Source organism: Tenrec ecaudatus, chromosome X (genome assembly GCF_050624435.1).
Source record: "Tenrec ecaudatus isolate mTenEca1 chromosome X, mTenEca1.hap1, whole genome shotgun sequence".
Lineage (NCBI taxonomy): Eukaryota > Metazoa > Chordata > Mammalia > Afrosoricida > Tenrecidae > Tenrec > Tenrec ecaudatus.
The window spans coordinates 125,726,693-125,750,720 of NC_134548.1; the positions used below are offsets into that span (position 1 = coordinate 125,726,693).

At 40.4% G+C, this 24,028-nt stretch overlaps 1 pseudogene; it reads left to right on the forward strand.

Annotated features, from left to right (window-relative positions):
* The first annotated feature begins 3,558 nt into the window (after nt 1-3,558).
* The window catches only part of LOC142433699 (protein yippee-like 1 pseudogene), a 34,950-nt pseudogene continuing 14,480 nt past the window's right edge, over nt 3,559-24,028 (forward strand).

The window sequence follows — 24,028 nt, forward strand, 5'->3', positions numbered from 1 at the left end:
GGGAAGGAGAGAGAGTGGAACATATCCTGGCCCACCAAGCCCCGAGGATGATATTCCTCCTCGGAGCAGTCAGTGCACAGAGAAGACCACAGGGACAGCCCCACAATGAGATATGATGTCCCTCACTGACCCATAGCTCTACAGAGGCCACACTGGGGACACGGTGCGGGAATTGTGCGCGATCTGAACCCACCACACTGGGGTGAAACACTAAGGTTATGCAACAAAACAGCAAGGGGAGCAAAGCAATGAAGTCCCTGAGGAATATCAAAAATAGACTTTGGGGCCAGGGCAGGGCACCTCATCTGACTTGACTGGAAAACACTCATAAAGGTCAACAAACAGACCTGGAACTATTTATAGGTGGTTTTTGTTGTTGTTGTTTTGCTTTTGTTTTTCCTTTGTTGTTTTGTTTTGCTTTGTTTTGTTTTTGTGTTTATTATTGTTTTTGCATGTTGACCTAGATAAGATAGGAAGGATAAACAATCCAGAGGAGAAAACAACTGGACTAATGGTTCCAGGGGGACATGGGAGAGGGGGATACAGTGCAAAGAAAGGGGGATGCCAACAAGCCCAGGGGCAAGGGAACAGCAAGTGATCTAAACACAATGGTGAGGAGGGCATAGGATGCCTAGTGGGGCTTGATCAAGTGCAATGTAGCCGAAAGGAATTACTGAAACCGGAATGAAGGGTGAACATGATAGTGGGGCAAGAGGAAGGTAAAAGGAAATAGAGGAAAGATCTAGGAGGCAAAGGACATTGATAGAGGTCTAAATACAGGCATGTAAATATGTAAATACATTTATATATAAAATGATAGGGAAATAGATCTATGTACATATATTTATATGTTAAGAGACAGACATTGGGCCTCTACTCAAGCAATCCATCAATGCAAGAACACTTTGTTCCAATAACCCAGCATTCTGTGATGCTCACCTTCCCTGACAAGATCACTGAAGACAAACTGGGTACAAAGGCAAATGTGTTGAAAAAAACTGATGGTGCCTGGCTATCAAAAGATATAACATCAGGGGTCTTAAAGGTTTGAAGATAAACAAGTGGCCATCTAGCTGAGAAGCAAAAAACCCACATGAAAGAAGCACAGGACCCTGTGTGATCATGAGGTGTCGAAGAAATCAGGTATCAGGCATCAAAGACTCAGAACAAAAAAAATCATATTAATGTGAATGAGGAGAGGGTGGAGTGGAGAACCAAAGCCCGTCTGTAGATAATTGGACATCCCCTCACAGAAGGGTCACAAAGAAGAGGTGTAGTATAGCACCAATGAACCACACACAACTTTCCTCTAGTTTTTTAATGCTTCTTCCCCCTCATTATCATGACCCCAATTCTACCTTACAAATCCGGCGAGACCAGAGCTTGTACACGGATACAGATAAGAGCTTGGAACACAAGGGATCCAGGACAGATAAACCCTTCAGGACCAATAATAAGATTAGCAATATCAGGAGGGTAAGGGGACGATGGGAGGAGAAAGGGGGAACCGATCACCATGATTGACATATAACCTCCTCCTAGGGGGACGGACAACAGAAAAGTGGGTGAAGGGAGACAGCAGTTGGTGTAAGACATGAAACAAAAATAATTTATAAATTATCAAGGTTTCATGAGAAAGGGAGGGGCAGGGAGGGCTGAAATTAGCTGATACCAAGGGCTCCAGTAGAAAGAAAGTATTTTGAAAATGTTAATGGTAACATATGTACCAAAGTGCTTGACACGATTGATGTATGTATGGATTATGATAAGAGCTGTAAGAGCTCCCAATAAGATGATGAAAGAAACAAAGAAAGAAACAAAGACAGCAAGCAAACTCTGGCACATATACACAATAGAGTACTGCACATCATTAAAAAGCACTGATGAACGCCTGAAGCACACTGTCTCATGAGAAGAACTGGAGGAAATTATGCTAAGTGAAGTTAGCCAATCACAAAAGGACAAGTACAAGAGTCCCCTGAGGTAAGTATAATCAGCACAGTAGGTATAGAAGAAAAGCCACGTATCGCACACAGGACAGGTTGAGTTCCAGGCAATTGGGTGGGCAACAGACCAAACCCATGGAGGTACATGTCATTCCAAAGCAAAGAAGGGGAAGGGGGGGTAGCGAGGGAGAACAAAAAGGAAATGAGGGCATTGGGGGAATAGGGTACTAATGCACCCAGGGGGCAGGGGGAATTATTTATGTCTCCACAGAAATGGGCGTGTGAGTGCAGATGGCACCATGGTGCACCAAACCATGAGCATGGGTCTGACCCCAATCTGAGCCAAACTGGCACTCCCCCCCTCCCAAAATGATTTCTACAGAGGACAACACTAAACTTATAGGGCCTAGTGTATAGGTTGTGGCGAAGGGTCGACCAGCCATGTCCATACAAAAGCAAACCAATAAGGAGAAAAGAGAGAGCGAGGGACTAGACCCGAAACTGGCGCACCAAGCCCCGAGGATGACACCCCTGCATGGACCTGCTAAAGTACAGAGAGGACTTTGCAGCTGACAACAGCGTGAGACATGATATTTCCTCACTGGAGAATACCGTGACAGGGCACGATACCGGGGACACACGGCAGGGAGTGTGTCAGGCCTGACCACCCCCACAGTAGAGAGAACATAACAGACCAGCAACGAGAGCAAACCAAAGTCACAAAACCCCTGAGGAGCCCCCAAAATAGACTTCAGGCTAGGAGGGGCAGTTTCCAGAACCCCCTAGGACCGGTGAGGAGATAATCATAAAGGTCAGCAGACAGACCTGGAATTATGTATGCTTTATTGTTGTAGTTTTTTTCTAGTTTTTTGGGGGGGGGTTGTTTTTTCAATTTTTATTCAATCTTTTGTTTGTCTCTTATTGTTGTTTTGCCTACCTATATAAGATAGGCTTGGTAAGCAAGCCTGAGGAGAAAGCAATGGACCAAAGTTTCTAGAGGGACCTTAGGAGAGGAGAAGGTAGGGGAAAGGAGCAGTGAGCAAACAACAACATAGATGGGAGCAATTAGGGAATTAAAAGCCACGATGCAGAGGACATAGAGATTCTGGTGGTGTTGGAGCAACAGAAATGCAGCTGAAAGGAATTACTAAGAGGCAGAAGAGGGTCAAGCATGATGGTGGGGCAAGAGGAAGGTAAATGGAAACAGGAAAAATCTAGGAAGCAAAGCTTTAGATAGCGGTATAAACATAGATGTGCATTTATGTATATGTATAAACTCATAAAAATAGAGGTATTGACCTATGAACATATATTATATGGCAATACTTGGAGGAAGTAGACATACTTTGGGCCTCTGCTCATACCCTCCCTCAATGCAAGAACACTTTGTTCTAACAAGCTCGCATTCTGTGATGCTCACTCTCACAACATGATCGCTGAAGACAAAATAGATGCATAAGCAAATGTAGTGAAGAAAACTGATAGTGGCCATCTATTAAAAGGTATACTGTCTGAGGTTTTAAAGGCTTGAAGTTAAACAAGCAGCCATCTAGCCCAGAAGCAATAAGTCCACATGGAGAAGCACACCAACCTCTGTGATCATGAGGTGACCATGGAATCAGGTAACAGGCCCCAGAAGTCCTCAAACAAACAAACAGAAAACATTGTTGAGAGGTAAGAGGGGAATAACAGAGACCCAAAACCCATCTGTTGGCAATATGACATCCCCTCACAAGGAAGGGATGAGTTTTGCTGCGTATATTCTGAATAGCAACAACAACAACAAAGAATATCCAGGTTCATGTCTCAGCTATGTGACCTTGAAAATGTTGCTTACCTCCTTTGTCCCTAGGTTCCGCACAAAATGAAGGGTTGGGGAGTAAAAGAGATGATGCATGTTATGTACTTAGAACAGGTACCTGGAACCTAGTTATCATTCCATAAGTGACCATTTGATTAAAATGCCATTAATGAAAATGATAAACTACTCTCAAAAAGCATATAGCAGAACCTGAACAAACTAAATATATAACTGTTATACAACCTACTATCTGAACTTTTTGGTATTTGTCCCAAATAAATGAATATTTGCATTGCCCCCCACCCCTGCAAAAAAGGTTTTTATGTGAATGTTCTTAGCCCCTTGTGTTACTCTTGGTACGTTAGAGAAACAAATCCACAGAAACTCATGTATAAGAGATTGTTTTACATAAAGGGTAAGTGCACATCAAGAAAAAAATCCCAACCCAGTGCTTCCCAAGCCCACAACTCCAACATAAGCCCATATGTCCGACACTAATCCACAAAGTTCTCTTCTATCTTACAAAACACACGCAATGATGCCGACTGCAGGAGGAAAGCCGAATCAGTGAACGTGTAAGCATCCCAGCAGTGGCAGGGGTCTCCAGACTGCTGCTCCAGGACCCAGGCTGCATCATGGTAGGTCCATGTGGCTTCTCCTCAGGGATGTATTATAGGAAGTGAGCCTTACCAGCTGAAGCAGGAACTAGCTAAGGCAGTTGCACCCAGGTCCGACCATTACAAAGCAAAAGACCGGAGAACAAGAAAGGCGAGGCTCACTGAGCCATTTCTCCCTCTACCCTTCAATAACCCCACATGTGTTTATTGGCCAGGTTGGCACAATAAAATCTAACTATCTCACCCCTTTAAAACCATTAAAGTTTTAGTCCCTTTATTCATAATAGCCAAACATTAAAAACATCCCAGCTGTTCTGCATTAGGTGAATAAACTGTGCTATACCCTTACCATGGAATATTACTAAGCAATTAAAAGAAATCATTGCTCCATAAAGTAACATGGGTGAATTTCCAGGAATTATATTTACTGAAAATCTAACCCCTGAAAAGTGACACACTGAATGATTCCATTTATATAATTTTATGTGTATTGTACTATTGTAAAAATATTGCTAGTACATTGTTTAAGATTTTACTTGTGTACAATTCAATTACACCTATTACCGCAATTGTTTTATGCAACTATCACCAGTGCTTTTGTTGTTCTTACATGCTCTTTTTTTTCAGTGTGTGTGAGTGAGTGAGTGTGTGTGTGTGTGTGAGTGTGTGTGTGTGTCGTTCTTACATGCTCTTGAGTCTCAGCCTGAACCACCCTCACCATCTTGTTCATATTTGAAATCATTGTTGTCAATTCCTCTCCTTGAGGGTCTTCTATTTCACTTACCTTTTACTCTCCCAAACATGTGAGTGTCCTGTGATTTCTCCATCCCGATAAAACGTAATGCAAAGCGCCGCCATCCTCATTTCTAAGGAGCATCCAGTAGCACTACATCTGCAGATTTGTTTATTGTTCTGACAGTTCATTGTAAATTCAATATTCTTAGCCAACATCAAAATTCAAAGACATCAATTATTTATTTTTCCTTGTTCATTGAAAATACCAATGACTTGGATCAGGTGCACCTTAGATCTCAAAGCGATCTTTGCTTTGTAAAAATTTCAAGAGGTCTTTTGCAGCAGATTTGCCCAACACAAGTTGTCATTTGATCTCGTGACTGCTGCTTCCATAAGCATTGATTGTGGGTTCCAGTCAAATGAAATTCTTGACAAAATTAATATTTTCTCCATTTATTCAGTTGTGAGGATTTTTACTTATTATATTGAAGTCTAATAGATACTGTAGTCTTTGATCTTTATCAGTGAGTGCTTCAAATTATCTTTCCTTTTAGTAAGCAAGATTGTATCTTTTGCATATCACAGGTTGTTAATAAGTAGTCCTACAATCTTGATGCTGTGTTTTTTTTAATGTGATCCAGCTTCCAGATAATTTACTCAGCCCACACATTGAATAAATATGGTGAAAAAATACAAACCTAATATGTACCTTAGTGTTTTCTCTAGTTCTCTACATATACTAGGAAATGATCTAGGCACGTGAAACCTTAGTCTTTCATCCCTAGAGGCAGGTAACTGCCATTGTATGCTGTGGAAACATAATACCAGTAATCAACATAATTTAACAACTTTAAAAACATATAGTGATAGTACCAGGGAATGACAAGGGTCTTGAATAGATGTAAAACTTTTGCTCTGAATGGCAGCAACAGCAACTGAGACTGGCGTCAGTGCCCCTGCTGTCTTAGAAGCAAAGGGAGTCTTGCAAACACTGTGTCTTTGCCATTTGGATGGACAGTTTTCAAATTTGTGCTTTTTATTATCCATTTCGTTTTTTTAAAACAGCTAAAGAGGAAAAAATTAAGATTTCTCATAACACCATCCAGGTGTAAAGAATTAACACTCCTTTGGATTTCCTGGGAATTTACATGTGAAATCCTCATTAATGCTAATAGGAGTTCTAGGACTGTGTAAGTTTTCCATATCAAGAAAAAGCCAGGCAATCTGGAGGACTTTCATTGACATATTCTATTAACTTTGAGATTCCCAGCTAATTGATTTTCACTGTCCTGACTGTACCCCTGCCACCCCTGAGGATAAACATATTTTTTTATTATGGAAATAAATAAAGTTCTTTTTCTCCTTGAGCAAACTCAGAATAGGAAATACAAGTGTGACATACCCCTTAAAACCTTCTTTCTCAGCCAAATCCTCTGCTCTTTCTGACCCCGTGTGACACCATGAACTTCTGGCCTGTGGAGCACTAAGCACTTGTAAAAATCTCTTTTAGTAATTATTGCTATTATTTCCCATTTGGTAAGTGACAATATTGTTCACTTAGGCTAAGAGGCCATATCCTGTGTCCTTATTCCAAGAGCTCACAGCATGGTACTCACCCTGCTTCCAAATAGAAACTTCTGTCCTTGATGGTTGTTGATGGGTGTGGGTTCTTCTAGATAGTCACCTTAGGGAAAGATGTGTGTGTGTGTGTGTGTGTGTGTGTGTGTGTGTGTGTGTGTGTCATGAATGTAAATGTGGGCACTAGGATCAGGAGATCTGAGACAAGCCAAGGACATAGGAAAAGTCAGTCCTTGGGAAGGACATGGAGCCTAGTGACCAAGGTGGATGTGAGTACAGAGGCAGCTTATACCAGACAGAGAATGTGGAGGGAATCTGAAGTACAGTAGGCAAAGTAGCATGTGAAAAATCATGAATATCAGCAGCACAACAAGGTAGGGGAAAATAAAATTCAAACTCTAAGAAAAAGAATAAAAGGAGGGGAAAACATCAGCAATGAATAGTTTCTGGACAACTGAGATATCTTCCTTTATCCCATGCAATGGGTTTATATAATTCTTGTGCAGGTAGAAACAATGATAGAAGTATTGTTGGATGCGAAGCACATAGTGTGTGTGTGTGAGAGAGAGAGAGAGAGACGGAGACAGAGAGGGACAGAGAAACAGAGAGAGAGAAGCACCAACTTCTATCAGAAAAATGTTGGCTTGAATAAAAGCAGATGCGATCCAAGGAAGCATGCAAATTCTACAGTATGGATGGAAAATGCCATATTCTATTATCTTGGGCTGTCCAGGGCAAGAACATTTTAAGTTGAACAATCTTTTAGCCTGCCAAGTACATATCATCTACCGATCTCAGAAATCACTGATTGTGATAGAATAAAGAAGCTCTCCAAGGGTAAAAGGGGCGATAGGAGGGTAGTATTCCCTAGCCTACCCCAGTCCTGGTGTTCTCTGGTTGACTGTGATTTTTGCATGTGTGTCTTAATTTTAGGTACAGATAATTGAGTTAATCTTATTCCTTGGTTTATTGTATGGTGTTATACTCAGTAATCATTTTATTTGTTCCCTTTTATTCCATTTCCAACCACTAGTTTCACTGGTAAAATTTCTCATGCATGTATTTATATCCCATTCTTTTTTAAAACAAATTTTTATTGTAAGTCAGGTAAAGGCTTGCACTTCAGACAATCAGCTTTGTATTTAACAGTTTAAACTACCAATCAACACCCCTGATAGTTTATCCTTAACCTCTTCCTTGATTTGTCTTCTCCTTCTTATAGATTGCTCTTTTCCATTTCACCTAAATCAACACTGCTCCACAGGTTACCCCATTGGTTTATTTTTCTGCCCTTGTCCTCACCATACCTTGACAAAAAGTCTGTTTCATTTGGTATTCTTATAACTTATAATTAAATGAAAATGTTCAGATATTAAGCTGTCACTTCCAGTTACTTAACATGAGATTCTTTCAATTGGAAATACAGGAAAAGATTACATGAATGTAAGATGAAGACATCCAAAGCTTTTTCATGGACAATGTGAAGCTATAATAACCCAAAGTGTAGAGTTGGGGAAAACTTCAGAAGGGAAGTTATAAGAAATAGTCTCTCAGTGTGATTGTTTTGTTGTATACTAATCTTCAATCACTCATTCATTAACTATGTGTTCACTACATATTGTGCTCCAGGCACTGTGAATATTGTAGAAGAGAGCATGGACATATTCCTTAACATCATGGACTTTGACATCTAGCAAGGTGTACAGATGTTGATTAGAGTAGTCAAATAAATATGGAATGACACCCTATGATCAATACTATGCAGAAGTTCAGAACAGCAAGTACAGAGAGAAGAGGACACTGAGTGCTCAGATGGGTCAGGGAAAGCTTTCCCTGAGGACAGGGCACTCAAGCTGGCATCGATGGTGCAGGAGTTAAGTTCAGAATGTTCAAGTGAGGAGGAAGAGAGAAGTAATTCAAATAGAGTAGTCCACATATACAGAAGCCTTGCTCGAGACAAAGTCCAGTATGAGAATGAAGACCAGGAGGGATAGAGAGCAAAAAGGGAGTGAAGTTTGCAGAAAGGCCCTCCCTGACCACCCTATTTTTTTCCCTCCCGATTCTTTCCGTGATTGACCAGTAAAGCTACAATGGCCAGTGAGGAACACCGGCACAAGGGCAGAGGATGATGAGATCATTTTTTCATCCAGTTCTCTCCCGTCAGAGTCACCTAGGCTGCCTAACATCTTGGTCCAAGAGCACAGTTTTTGCCACAATGATTCTCCATACAAACTTCAATCTCTCCTCATTCTAGCAACTTCTTTTCCCTCTTGTGCCTTCGACACCCAGGGGTGGTGGCTGCCCCCTGCTACCCACTCTCTTTTACAGTTTCCCTACATCCTGTACACATCATTGTACATTACTGCTTCCTGAAATATCCTTCGACGTGTCCACAGAAGGGATACTTTTTATGACCTGCCAAGAACTTCCTTAAAACAAACTGTCCTTCTTGAGGAGCTATAGTTACACAATGGTGAAAACCAAACTCACTGTTCTTGAGTCAATTCTCACTCATAGAAACCCTGTAGGACAGGGAAGAACTGCCCCCTGTGCAGTTTTTGAGACCACTACTCCATAAGAAATAGAAAGTCCCGCCCCTCTCCCAAGGAACAGCTGGCGGTTTTCAAGTGCAGAGCTTGCATACAACAGCCCGACATGTAGCCACTGTGTCACCAGAGCTCCTACAGTGGATATGCACTGAGTGACTGATACAAACACTGACTGGTTGGCCTCCCTCAGACTCCCATAAGAAAAACGTCCTGTCACGATTGCAGCCAAGAAAATCTTATGGGACCATTCTTATCTGTCACATGAGGTCACCATCAGGATCTTGGCAAGAGTGACGCATGTCCTGGGAAGTCTCTAAATCCTCCCCTTCACCTTAATTTGAGCACACTGGGATAGTCTCTAAATTGTGCCTGGCCCCTTAATTTCAAAATGAATATAGTCAGAATCAATTCAAAGGTACCTAAAAACAACAGCCTCTATGCTGCCACCCCCTACAGTTTTCCCGTCCTTATTTTTGTATAATGGTTACATCTTGGGCTGCCAGTTTGAAACTACCAGCCACTCTGAGGGAGACAGACAAGGCTTTCTACTCTCATAAAGAGTTACGGTCTTGGAAACTCACAGGGCAGTTGGTGTCGACCAGATGGCAGTGAGGGAGGTTTTTTTCTCCATAGCCTCACTTATGTCTGATCTACTATGCATTCTATCCTTTTAGCTGGTTTGTTGTCTATTCTTCCCAAGAAAACACCAGCTCCATCACAGCAGGGGTTTTAGTCTGTTTTGTTCACCCGGTGCATGATAGGCATTTCATAAGCACTTTCCAAATGACTCAATCAATAAATGCATAACTTCATACACATAGTCAGGATCGTGAAAGGTCTTGCCAGAGATGATTAGGTGTTTGTGTTTTAGTCTAAGGATCATAGGAAGTCTTTTAAGGATACTTTTACACAAAGGAGTGATAAAACGTGCTTTAAATGTAAAGACATCACTTTGAGTAGTGTGGAGTTTATGTAAAGGCAAGAATAGAAGTATAAGAGGCTAGCCATATGACCGATGTAAATGTTCAAATGCGAGGCTCTGGTGGCTTATAATCAAGCAATGGTAGAACTGGTGGTGATAGAGAAGGAGAAAAATAATATGCAAGAAAGAACATTTGAAAATGGTGTGTTGTGACAGTTAGGTGAACTGTGTCAACTAGACCAATAGGAATATGAGGGTGGAGTGTAATCAGTTCACAGCTCGATTGGAGAGCAAGAGATAAATGGCTTTCCATGACCCACTCCATCCTCTCTTCCTCTCTGGTGATTGGACTAGCATCCTCCTACCTCAACCTTGTGCTGCACCATCTGTGGGCCAAGCCAACCCATGGATCATGTCCCTTGAACTTGAGGCTCCTTCAAGACCTGCTTCACTGCACCTTGTCGCCCATGCAGCGCTTGAGTTTGAAATCCCATGTGGGGCTGATGTACATGCTACTGACCATTGCTGACCCACCCTACTCTGTTCTGCCTCTCTGCCTGAGGGTGGACTCTGCTGTCTGCTTCCTCAGAGCTGGGTGAATTGGCTGGGGGGTATTCCCAACATCCTCAAGTCCTAATAAGTTATTGCCTCTGATACATAGAGGAGCTCTGTTGGCATAATAGGCTGCTAAACACAAGTTCAGAATGTTCAAAACCACCCGTTGCTCCATAGGAGAAAGATGAGGCTTTCTATTCTTGTAATAAGTTACAATCTCAGAAACCCACAGGGGCAGTTCTACCCTGTCCTATGCGGTCATTATGAGTCAGATTTGACTCAAGGGCAGTATGTTTGGTTTCTGGTTTGAGATGGGTCAGGTAAGGGGTCCTGATGGCGCAACATTTAAACACTCAGCTATTAACCAGAAGGTTGGCATTTAGAACTTAGGCAGAAGCTCCCCAAGTAAAAGACTTGGTGATAAGCCCCCACAAAGATTATATCCTTGAAGACCCTATGGGGCTGTTCTACTCTGTCACCTCGACCACTAAACCTATTGTCATCGAGTCAATTACAGTGATGATGCATAGGGTTATGAGGCATTGTGAATCTTTATGGGAACAGAAACCCTCAAACATCTCCCATGGAATGACTGGTGAGTTTGAACAGGTGACCTTGTGGTCTCCATGGGATTTCCATGAGTCAAAAAACAACTGAGTGACACTTAACAACAATATGAACCAGATATGTGATAAATACATTCTGTATTTCAAGTTTTATAACTTTTGCAATCCTATGGGAGAGGTACTACTATTATCATCTCCATTTTTTTAGGTAAAGAAACTGAGGCATAAATTGATTAATTTAATCCTTATGGACAAGCTAGCATCAAATCCTGATAGTTTGACTCCAGAGTTTGAGTTATAAATAGAGAATGTAAATATAGGAGTAGGCTTCAGAAAGTTCAGTGACTAAGGGCGATACAGGGGACAGCACCGGAGACACAGTGTGGGAATTGCACCTGACCTGATCCCACCACACCGAGGCAAATCACTGGGGGAGTGCAGCGGAACAGCAAGGGAATGGAGTGGCAAGGTCCCAGGGAATGCTGAAAGTGGACTTTGGGGCCAGGGCGTGGTGCCCCAACAGACTGGACTGGAAAACGCTCCTAAGGGCCAGCAAAGATGCCTGAACTAACTACAAGCTTTTCTCTTGTGAACTGTTTTGTTCTGTTCTTTTTCAGTGGTTTGTTTTGGTTGTTTTGTTGTCTGGTTGTATACTGTTGCTTTGTGTTCCTCTGTCTAGTTTTCGTGCATGTTAGTGACTCCACAGGTCTGTCTGAATAGGACAGGCTGGATGAACTATCTGGATGAAAAACAACGGGACCGACAGTTCCGGGGGGACTTGGGGTAGGGGGTAGGGGGGGTAAGGAAGTGGTGTTAACAAACCCAGGGACAAGGGAAAAACATGGGACCCCAAAGGGTAGAGAAGGGGGAGTGGCAGGCCTGATGGGAAATGATCGAGGGTAAGGTTGCTTAGAAAAGAGGTATACTCTAGCCCAGGTGGCGATGAAGCTTGGTAGTAGGGCAGGAGGAAGGTCAAGGGAGATGGAGGAAAGAGCTAGGAGTCAAAGGGCATTCATGGAGGTCTAGACAAAGACATGTACATGCAAATATATATAGGAGGATGGGGAAATAGATCTATGTGTCTATATTTATAGGTCAAGTATTAAGGTGGCGGAAGGACCTTGGGCCTCTACTCAAACACTCCCTCAATGCATGAATACCTTCTTTTATTAAATTGGAACTCTATGATGCTCACTCTCCCGACACAACGGCTGGAGCCAAAGTGGGTGAACAAGTAAATGTGGTGAAGAAAGCTGATGGTGCCCGGCTATCAAAAGAGATAGTGACTGGGGTCTTAAAGGCTTGAAGATAAACAAGCGGCCATCTAGCTCAGAAGCAACAAAGTCCACATGGAAGAACACACCAGCCTGTGTGATCGAGTGGTCCCAAAGGGATCAGTTACCAGGCATCAAAGAACAAAAAATCATATCAGTGACTGCACACCTCCATGATAGGATCGCTGAAGACAAATGGGTGCACAAGCAAATGTGGTGAAGAAAGCTGATGGTGCCCGGCTATCAAAAGAGATAGTGTCTGGGGTCTTAAAGGCTTGAAGGTGAACAAGCGGCCATCTCGCTCAGAAACAAATAAGCCCACATGGAAGAAGCACACCGGCCAGTGCGATCACGAGGTGCCCAAGGGACCAGATATAAGGCATCATGCAAAAAAAAAAAGATATAAGTGTGTGTATGTATGTGTATATATGTGTATATGTATATATGTATGTGTATATATATTATACTAAATGAAGGGGGAAGTGCAGAGTGGAGACCCAAGGCCCAAGTGTCGGCCAATGGAGATCCCCTCATAGAGGGGCCTAGGAGAGGAGATGGGTTAATTAGGGTGTGAGGTAGTATCGATGAAGAACACAGCTTTCCCCCAGATCCTGGATGCTTCCTCCCCCAACTACCATGATCCGAATTCTACCTTGCAGTGCTGGATAGGACAGAGGCTGTACACTGGTACATATGAGGGTTGGAGGTACAGGGAATCCAGGGTGGATGATACCTTCAGGACCAAGGGCGTGAGGGACGATGCTGGGAGAGTGGAGGGTGAGTGGGTTGGACAGGGGGAACTGATTACAAGGAGCCACATGTGACCTCTTCCCTGGGAGAGGGACAGCAGAGAAGGGAGGGAAGGGAGACTCCGGATAGGGCAAGATATGACAAAATAACGAGGTATAAATTACCAAGGGCATATGAGGGAGGGGGGAAAGGGGAGGGAGGGGGGGAAAAAAAGAGGACCTGATGCAAGGGGCTTAAGTGGAGAGCAAATGCCTTGAGAATGATTGGGGCAGGGAATGTATGGATGTGCTTTATACAATTGATGTATGTATATGTATGGATTGTGGTAAGAGTTGTTGGAGTCCCTAATAAAATGTAAAAGAAGAAAAGAGAAAAAAAAATGATTAGGGCAAAGACTGTACAGATGTGCTTTATACAGTTGATGTATGTATATGTATGAACTGTGAAAAGAATTGTATCAGCCCCAATAAATTGTTAAAAAAAAAAAGAAAATGCAATTTTCCCGTCAACTTTTTAAAACCTCTTCACATACAGCATGTTCTTTATGCTCTTGATATTTGAATGGTCAAGGGAGGCTTCCTAGTTGTGAGACAGACCTTGAATGAAAAGGAATACATCTGGTTGTCAAATTTGCTATTATATTCCGAACCTCACCCATTTTAACACAGAAAATGCTTTAATAGGATTATAAGCAATTACCCCATGATAAGATTTTCTGGTTCTTGGCCTCATCTATATTTGAAGCAATGCTGGCACATGCATCCTACTGGGACCCATAATTAAAAGGAAGTAAGAACTGATTGACAAGACTTTATGAAATGGACCATAAACCTTAGAAATTGGCCATAGCAGTTGAATATGCAGTTATTCTTGTAAAATTAAAGAGGGAATTAGCTATTCAGAAGAAATTACTGATAGAGAAACAATGCATCTTTGATAAGCCCCTGGGTAATGATGTTCGAAAAGTATGTGGAGAGTGGAAGGGGTATAACCTCAATTCTTTACAATAGCAAACACATTGAACATTTTTTTATCCCCACATGTTATTTGCTAACAGAAACACAAAGCACGGGCCTTATTTGTTTAAGTTTTTTTCTTTTAAAGAAACTGGAGTGTTCACTTAAAGTTGATGAAGCTTATCTGGTTTCATCACTGTTGTGATGTCCTTAAGCCCAATTTATATTTTTTAATAATTAAATGGCATTATCCTTATTTTCTATTATTTATTTGCAAATTTCTATACTACAAATAGAAATTTCTTTTCAAGAAACTAAAACAGATTAATGGATCTTGAAAATGCAGTTCCGTTTAAATCGAGAACCATCATTCTTATCTAAATAGTTTGTATAAATAGTCAAACAATTGCTTTTCATGTACGTATTTGTCCATGGTTTCAATATTGTAGCTTTTTACTTGTTTTCAACTAGCAAAGGCTAAAAGTAACTATGAAAACTAAAATCACAATCACTTTATAAAGCTATTCATGGGAGGTTCGTCCACCTATTATTAGCACATGAAAAAAATAACTGATTCAGCAAAGGGCTCCTTTTAAAAAAAAACAGTAGGTTTTTAGTCTCTTTAGGGCTAATTTATGCATTATACAATATTTAAGGGAGGTGAATATTCAGCACCTAGCACAGCATGGCTGTGATTCTGCAACAAACATTCTAATCACAGTGAAAATTAACGTTTTCCAGGGTGTTTCAAATAACCAGACTACTTATATCCTGTAGCAGCTGTGTTTGCTAAAGTTCTTACTGTTACCTGAGTTTTTCCTCTTCACTGAGCACTTGGAGACTGCAGTAACTCTACTGCTCCTCCTGATTCTATAGACACGCTTTGCATCCACAGCTCCTTAGTAGCAGGAACTGTATTTATAGCTTGTACCACCAAAATCCAGCATAAAGCTGATTTTAGTAGATGTTGATGATGAGAATGTGAGCATATCAATATGTTTGTCTAGGCTCTCAGGGATCAACAAATGAGAAATATACTGACCAAATATAATCTTACATTTGCACAGATTTATACAGAGGTTTGCTCATTTAGCATTTTAAAATCAATGTCCTGCAAATAGCAATGAATCAAAACCACTAAACTAGAATGTATTAAGTCCAACAATGCTCCCATTACTATGCAAGATTTAGAAAAATGACATCAAACATCCATGGAACAAGCATTTATTGACAGACTGTTATACTTCCAATTCTAGGTTAGGTACCGGGATAGAATATGAATCAAAACATGATCCATTTTCTCAAGGAACCTTCAAACTGCTCAAGGAAACACGCAAGCACATCACTAACTATTGACTGTCTCTTGGGGAGCCTACCATCTGAAGGCTGCGGTGCACAGGAATGCCAAGACCGATGTCCACTTCCCAGTCTGCTCTGACCTACAGATTTCTGTACATTGAAATTTCTGAACACCACTCTCAAAATGCACCTCCACCTGGAATGAACATTCCAGCTTTGTCATACCCATAAGGGAAAACAGCAAAAAAAAACATTTGCACTATGTGGAGATAGAGAATGGACATTACATAAGTAGGTCTTGAATGCTCATTATATCACATTTCTGCTGCATCTCCTCAAACTAGAGTTGTGTAAGTCATGTCAGACTACTCAAAATGGCTACCAGCGTTGATGGATCTGATTGTTAGAAATCTTCATGTATTGGCATTATGTTCAACAGATGGCGTTTTCAAATTAGATCTCAATTAGAAGTTAATCAGATTCCAAGAAAGGTGAACTTATAAACTCAGGTTTAAAAACACTCTCACACACAAACACCTCTTTATGTATCAGCATCTGGACCAGGCTTGCTAGCTTCCCTCTGAATTGTTCAGCTCATCGCCAGTCTAAGAAAATTGCTGCCCCCTACTGATGACAATGGAAAACCAAATTCCTTCCCAAACCTCGACACATGCACACATAACATAGTAATATATAGAAGCCCCCAAGAATTCAGATTTCCTGTGATGCAGCTCATAATCAAATTCTTTAATTTTTTTGGTTATTATATTTACATTTCTTTCTTGAGGTAATTTTATTTCATGGGAAACAGAATTTACTTTGATTTTTTTTTAAGTCAAGAAAAAGTCTCAGTTGATTAGTCTTCCTGTCACTGCTGAGGATATTGTGTGCATGAGTGAAAACACAGAGCTATAAATTTCCATTATTTATCCTGTTAAATTAAAAGGTATGGAAAGCAGTCTGCAAATTGTAGTAGTGGAAAAAGCAGAGAATTTGGGGTGCTTAGATTGGGGATGGAATCCCACCTCTGCCACTGTATCAGTAAGGGGTTATTGTTTTCATTATGAGGGGCTGTTGTTGTTAACAAAATCCCTGCCCTCGTTGCATTTCAACTCTATCATGGGATAAAGACAATAAACAAGGAAATAAATACATAAACAAGAAATGATTTTCGATAATTGGTTGTAATCATTTAAAAGAAAGGAAAGCAGATAGGGAAATGGAGGATAATGAGGGGATACTCTCTTAAATGTAAAACTTCTAACTAGCGCTGTGACAAGGGGTAAACTACTAATCTCTGAGGCTCAGTTGTCTCGTCTCTATCGTGATAATAATAATAGTTCCGAGTTCATAAGAAAGGGAGGGTGCACAGTTACTTCTGGCCTAATTCTAAGAACAATTAGTTTTTATGGTATGGCCCTGGTCAATGATTACCCTCAGAAAGAGATCACTGAAGATATTGGTGTGATAGCAAAGTGTGGTAGAGAAACTAGATGATGCCTACCTAACAGAAAGAATAACACCCGTGGTCTTAAAGATTTGTATTCAAACAAGCAGCCATCTAAGGAAGGCATCAGCTAGGTCCACATGAAAGAAGCTCACTAGCCTGTGTGATCCAAGAATTTTGATTAATAAAAATCAAATCTGAAGGAGGGAATGGTTTAAAAGCGTCAATGGTGACCACCTCGTTTGCAGAAGGCTATGGAAGAATTGATGCATTTGAATTAGGGTGCTGGTGAAGAATATTGAAAGTACCATGGACTGACAAAAGACAAGTCTGTCTTGGAAGAAGCACAGCTAGACTGCTCCGTAGAGACAAAGGCGGCAAGAGTTCAACTCATGCACTTTGGACATATTGTCAGGAGAGCCCTGTCCCTGGAGAAGGACATCACACTTGGTAAAGTAGCAGGACAGTGTAAAGGCAGACTTTCAACAAGATGAACGGACACAGTGGTTGCAACAATGGGCTCACACATCAGAACAATTGGGAGGATGACACAGAACCAAGCTATGTTTTCTTCTGTTGCCCATGGGGTTACTATGAGTCAGAGCCAATTTAGGGCACATAACCATAACCACCACTGCACCACAACAATAACAACCTGGATGAGAGTGGAAACTCAAAATCCATGTGCAGCCTGCCCACATAAAGAAAGCCTCCAGTGAGCTTCCTCTGAGTATAGTCCAAGGACATGAATCAGTAGAGTCAATGATAGCAGATGTAGGGGGCCAATGCATTATGACTAGGTCTCCCTTTTGACCTAAAATTATTTCAGTTTTTTAATAGTTTCTGCTTTCTTTTCCATTGAGATGTTTCCATGTTTTGTCTAGTCATTGTTATTTGGTTTTGTTTGCCTATTTGCCTCCTGTTTGTGGTCTATATGGTTTTCTTTATATGAAATCCCAGGATAGGTTAATCTATAAGACAGGAAGTGGATTAATAATTACCTAGGGACAGGGCAGGGGAAATTAGGGGAAATCAAGAGCTAATAATAATGAGTCTGAGAAGAAAATATTCTGAAATTGATTGTGGTGATGATTGCATAGCTCTTCATAATATCTCTAAATGATTAACTTGTGTGATACGTGAAGTATATACCAATCAAACTAATGGAAAAAGGAAATGAGGATGGAATTCCACAAGAAGGAGAAGAGGAACCAGTAGCGGGGATGGGTGGATTCGGTATTTTACTGATGGGTGGACAAGTGGTTTGAACTGGTGTGTGCAGAAGTGGTAACTGAAATGTAAACTCCCTACCTAACTCACAATAAAGAAATCACACACACACAAAGATGGCTCTGAATGTTAGAAATAATACATATAAAAATGTAGTATATTCTCTTTCATACTGTAGGCACTTAAAGAATGAAAATATGCTGCTGATAATGATGATGGTAAAAAACAACCCTTGTTGGGGCTATTAGGTGCCACTGTGTCTATTTTGACTCACAGCGGTGCCATATGATAGGACAGACCTGTCGCCAGCATTTCCTATGCTTTATTCTTTAATGAAACAGCTCGCCAGGTCTTTCTCCTGCAGAACCACTGGTTGGGTTCCAACCCCCCAGCCTTTCTATTGGAAGCTGGGTGCTTAAACATTGTTCAGCATCCAACCAGGGCATGGAGACCCAATGCTCTGATGAAGTAATGGCTTTTTAAAATAAATATTTTACCTCTTCATCCTTTAAGGATCATGTGTAGGTGTAATGCGACTTTCAGTGGGGCCATCTACTCTCACTGTATTTCATGATGCACCTCTGAGGACAATGGCTATTTGTATGCCTTTTTTCTTAGTAGGACAAGTCTGCATGAAGGAGTCCCTTGCTCTTGTGTCTGTCGTAGACAAGGAGCTCCTCCATGTGTCTGCATCTCTCTGTAGGTCTGATTTCCATCCCTGTCCCTTCTGCCCTCAAATGAGGCAGCTCTGCCAAGAAAGGCAAACCACTAAGATAAATGATGAAAGGGAAGATCATCTTCAGACATGCCTTTCTGATTTTTATTTTCTTCTCTCTGGCATTGACCTTCCAGTTGGCTCTCTATTATATCTCCTTTGAGGGTGGGAAGGTCAGCAGACTTTCTTCTCTCTTTAGTGTCAACTTATGCCAATATTTCTTTTCTTTTTAAGTTGCAGCCTGTGGTGTGTTTTGCTTTCTTCTAAGACCAATTTGTTTGTTCTTTTGGCAGTCCACAGTACTGTCAATATCCTTCACCAGCACCATAATTCAAATGCAACGATTTTTTTTGGGTCTGGCTTATTCAAAATCCAACTTTCATTAGCAAATGAGATGATAGAAAAGACCATGACTTCATTCAGGCTCTCCTTAGTCCTGAAAATGACCTCCCTGCTCCTGAACATGTTAAAGCGGTCTTGTGCAGCAGATCTACCCGACGCCACGCTTCATTTAATCTCTCAGCTTCTGTTTGAGCACTGATTATGGGTCCAAGCAGAATGAAATCCTTGACAACCTCAATCTTTTCTCCAGTCAACATGATGATAGCTCTTGGTCCAGTCGTTTGGATTTTGGTTTCCTGTACATTGCATTGCTATCCATACTGATATTTCCACGTTACAATGAACCTCATATGTGACCTCCAGTTGTGCATCTGTGTGTGTGTCCCTATTTTGTTTGTTTGTATGTAATATGGGTAGTAATAATAGGGAGCTTCAAAATATTGGTGGAAAATAGAACTAAAAGACAACGGAAACAGAGGAAGTGGGAGAAGTTATGGAAATTACAATGAATTGAGGAGATTGCAATGAATAGGATGAAACAAACTGTGTATGAATTGCTTGATGTGAAAGTTCTGACCTGTCCATAGACTTTCAAACAATTCACAATAAGTTTCTTTCAAACAATTCACAATAAGTGGAGAGCAAGTGTTTTTAGAATCATGAGGCCAATGAATGTACAAAAGTGCTTTGCACAATTGATGTATGTATGGATTGTGATAAGAGTTGTATGAACCCCTAATAATAAAATGATTAAAAAAAGGAAATACATAAACATCAAAAGAAAGATTTTTTCCATGTTGTAGTGCTTACTTACCTGATTTTATCATTATCATATGTTCATTTGTAGATCTTCAGTGTTATGACTTACTATCAAAAACACTGCTGGATTTGTGAAGATATGTATAGAAAAAGTAAATGATGATGAAAACTAAACACAAAAGATATATTCAACTTCCATTTGAATAAACTTCGGAAGGACTTTTAGGAACAGAAGTCTTCATAAGTATGGGTTGTTTAGACTAATAAATGCAAACACCAGTGTCTAATACATACTAAGAGTTTAATAAATGCACCTATTATTATTGCAAGTTCACATTTCACCCACGCAGAATTCTATGGGCAAAATATTGCATATGGAAGTGGGGGAGGGGAAAATATAGTACATACGTAGAAAGCATCAGAAAGAAGAAGAAAAACACAGAGCCAAGGTGCCAAAAATAATTGATCAATGTCCAACCATCTCAGGAGGTAACATACGAACAACAACCAATGGTATAGAGGTCCAAACTGCACTTAAGATATTAGCAAAAAGTAAGCCTCTAGGAATTTTTTAGCAGATTAATCAAATGCTTCAACAAATAGATGCAAAGCTGGAAGCACTCACTAATGTATGCCAAGCAATTTGGAAGGAAGCTACTTGACCCATGAACTGGAAGAGCTATATTTGTGTGCCCATTCCAAATAAAAGTGATTGAGCAGAATACAGAGATTATTGAATAATATAATTAACATTCCACAAAGTACCAAAAAAAAAACCGCTGTAAATCACTCCAAAGCAGTTGTAGCAGTACAGAGGGCTGCCAGATATTCAAGCCAGATTCAGAAGCGGACAGAGATTGAGGGATATCATGGCTGATATCAGATGGATCTTGGCTGAAAGTAGTAGATACCAGAAAGAGGTTTACTTCTGTTTTTTAGTGATTGTGCAAATATATTCCACTATGTAGGTCAAAACAACCTGTGGCTAGCATTTCAAAATATAGGAATTTGAGAACAGTTCACTGTATTCATAAAAATGTTGTGCACGAACAAGGTTAGCATGGGCAAGGGCTAACAGAATATAATGTGTCTTTAAAATGAAGAAAGGTGTGCACGAGATTTACATACTTTCATTAAGTTTATCTAATCTGTATGCTGAGCAAATTATCTGAGAGGCTGAACTATATGAAGAAGAATTAGGCATCAGCATTGGAGGAAGTTTCATTGACAATATGCCGTATGCTCACGACACAATCTTGTTTAGTTGAAAGCCAAAGAGGCTAGAAACACTTCCTGATAAAGATCAATGACTACATTCAGCTATATGGATTACAACTCAATGTGGGAAAACCGCAAATCCTCACAACTGAGCAAAGAGACAATGAAGAAAAGACGCAAGTCGCCAAAGACTTTCTTCTACTTGGACCCACAATCAATGTTCATCGAAAGAGCATTTAAAAAGTCAAATAGTTTTCTTACATTGGACAAATTTGCTGCACAAGACATCTTTAGAATGTTAAAGAGCAAAGAGGTTGCTTTGAGACTAAGGTGCAATGGGTTCAAGTTATGATATTTTCAATCACCTTGCATAAAAGTGATAGCTGGAAATTAATAAGTAATACCACAGAAGAATTGTGCTTTTGAATTACAATGTTTGCAAAAATAATGAAAATACCATGCCAGAAGAACATACAAGTCTGTCTTGGAGAAAGTATAGCCAGAATGCTCGTTAGAAGGGAAGATGGTGGGATGGGTCACATATACTTTGGGCATATAATTAGGAGAAACCAGATCCCGGAAAAGCATCATGCTTGTTAAAGTAGGGGATTAACAACAACAACAACAACAAAAGAGCAAGTATTTCTGCCAGAAGGATCGAAACACTTGCAGCAAAGATAGGCTGAAACAATTGTGAGAATGGTACAAGACTAAACAATGTTTTGTTCTGATGTACATAGATAGTGACACTGAGAGATCTGACTCAAGGACAGCTAACAACATTATTGTTGTAAGAATCTAAGGCCCTATTATTTCTGCTGTTAATTTGATCTTGTCAAGGTATAGTCTATACTAGTTCTGGTCCTTGGTTCAGGTCAGCTTACTTCTCCAGGGTAACTATAGTTGTTGGTCTTTGTTCGCTGGTGAACACTCCATTGATTGTTCTGCCTATATCAATAAATTTATATGAAAGAGATAGCAGCTTACAGTGACATCAACTGGGAGCAACACAGCAAAATATAATGAAATGCTGGTGGCCTAGCTAAAACTCTGATGAAAAGTGGGGATAGTAAAGGCTGAATTGGAGAGGGTTTTGAGGCTGATGGTCACTAGAGCAGCAATTCATGGCACAGTTCTTACATGAATCAGTGGGCAGCCATCAATCTGTGTATCACCTTGAAAATTAACCAATATGCTCCCAGCATCAGTATATTTGCTTAATTGCTCAGTCTGCCTATGATCTGATACACTGGGCACTCACAGGCAAGGTAGATTTTCCTCTCTTCCAGATTTATCATTTACAAGTTATATGCAACTCCCCAAAATATAACTCCATTCCCAATTTTCTTGAACAGGCCTAGAATCCAACAAGGAGATTGATTAGGTCTCCTAGCTGCAGCCTTAAGAAGGTCCATAGTGAACTGACATATCAGGACGCTCCAAGTCAACTTGTAACATTTCACATTGCTTCAAGCACACATAAACCAAAGGAAAACATTCTATATTCATTCCAGGGGGGGGGATCCTGCAATATTTTTATCATGATGGGAATTTGCCTTCATCGTGTATTTGTGCCAGGTGAACTTCCAAAGGAAATTACAGCTGCATTACCAGAAGAGGCCCATTTTTAAGAAATTGAGTAGGAGAGAGAGAAAAAGAAATGTTCCAAGTATTATCCCCAAAGGTAAATTTCTGTAACCTTTTCCAGACAGGCAAGTAATAAATATTCACATAGGAGCATAATGCTTATATTTCCCTGACAGGCAAAAGTCTCTTTCATCCTAGCAATATATAAATACATGGTGGCTAAACTGTGACTCTCTTTTTTTGTGTTCATCTGAGTGCAAGATTCTATTGCTTGAGTTAAGCCAAAGGTAGAGTCAATAAAGTACTGAAAATTAAAATAAGAAAGTAGATCCTGATATAAAGACAACATAGATCTTCAGGTTTCTGTGGTTCTTATGTTGGCAACAAGCTCCCGGAATATAAATTAACCTTTTGCATACCACTCTGCTTATCTCTGACAGGGACATGTATCTACTAAGAATAATATCCTTACAGATAGGGGCTAATAGCTATTAATGAAGAACATGAGATTAGTATCTTTTTATAATGGTATCCTATTCTCATCCTAATTTTTCATGGACATAACTGTGACACTGAGACCCTGAATAGATTACAGAACCATTTTGTTCAAAGTAACAGTAACAACAATGATAGTAACAATTATCATTGACAACTAAAAATAAAACACAAGCCCAGTTTACTTGCCAGGCTCAATAACCATTATTCTGAGTTGCCAATATTTCCTAAGAAGTCATCCATTAATTAACAAAAGGAACTTTAGAGAGAAGAGAAATGTCAGCACAGGGTTCATCAGGATTGATAGACATTAGTTGGGGAATAAGCTTTTATCTCCAACTACATATGACAGTGCCTATTATCTTAGATACTCACTCCACTGTCATTTTGATCTACTGGGTAAGGTGGTTGCAGGGCACCCAGGTTTCAGCAGAGCTTCCAGGCTAAGAAAAGACTATGAAGAGAGAATAAACTGATAACTTCTGAGGGATTAGCCAGTGAAAGCCTTGGAATAGCATCGGCATACCATCACAAAAACTACTAGATGAGAAGGCACTCAAATTATGGCTAGGGAAGAGTTGCTTCCTGAAACTAGAGTACATAGTAGTGATGAAGATGGAGCAAAGCCTTTAGGCCCTTCATTTGCTGATGGGGCACAACTGAAAATTAAAATAAACAGCTGAAGAC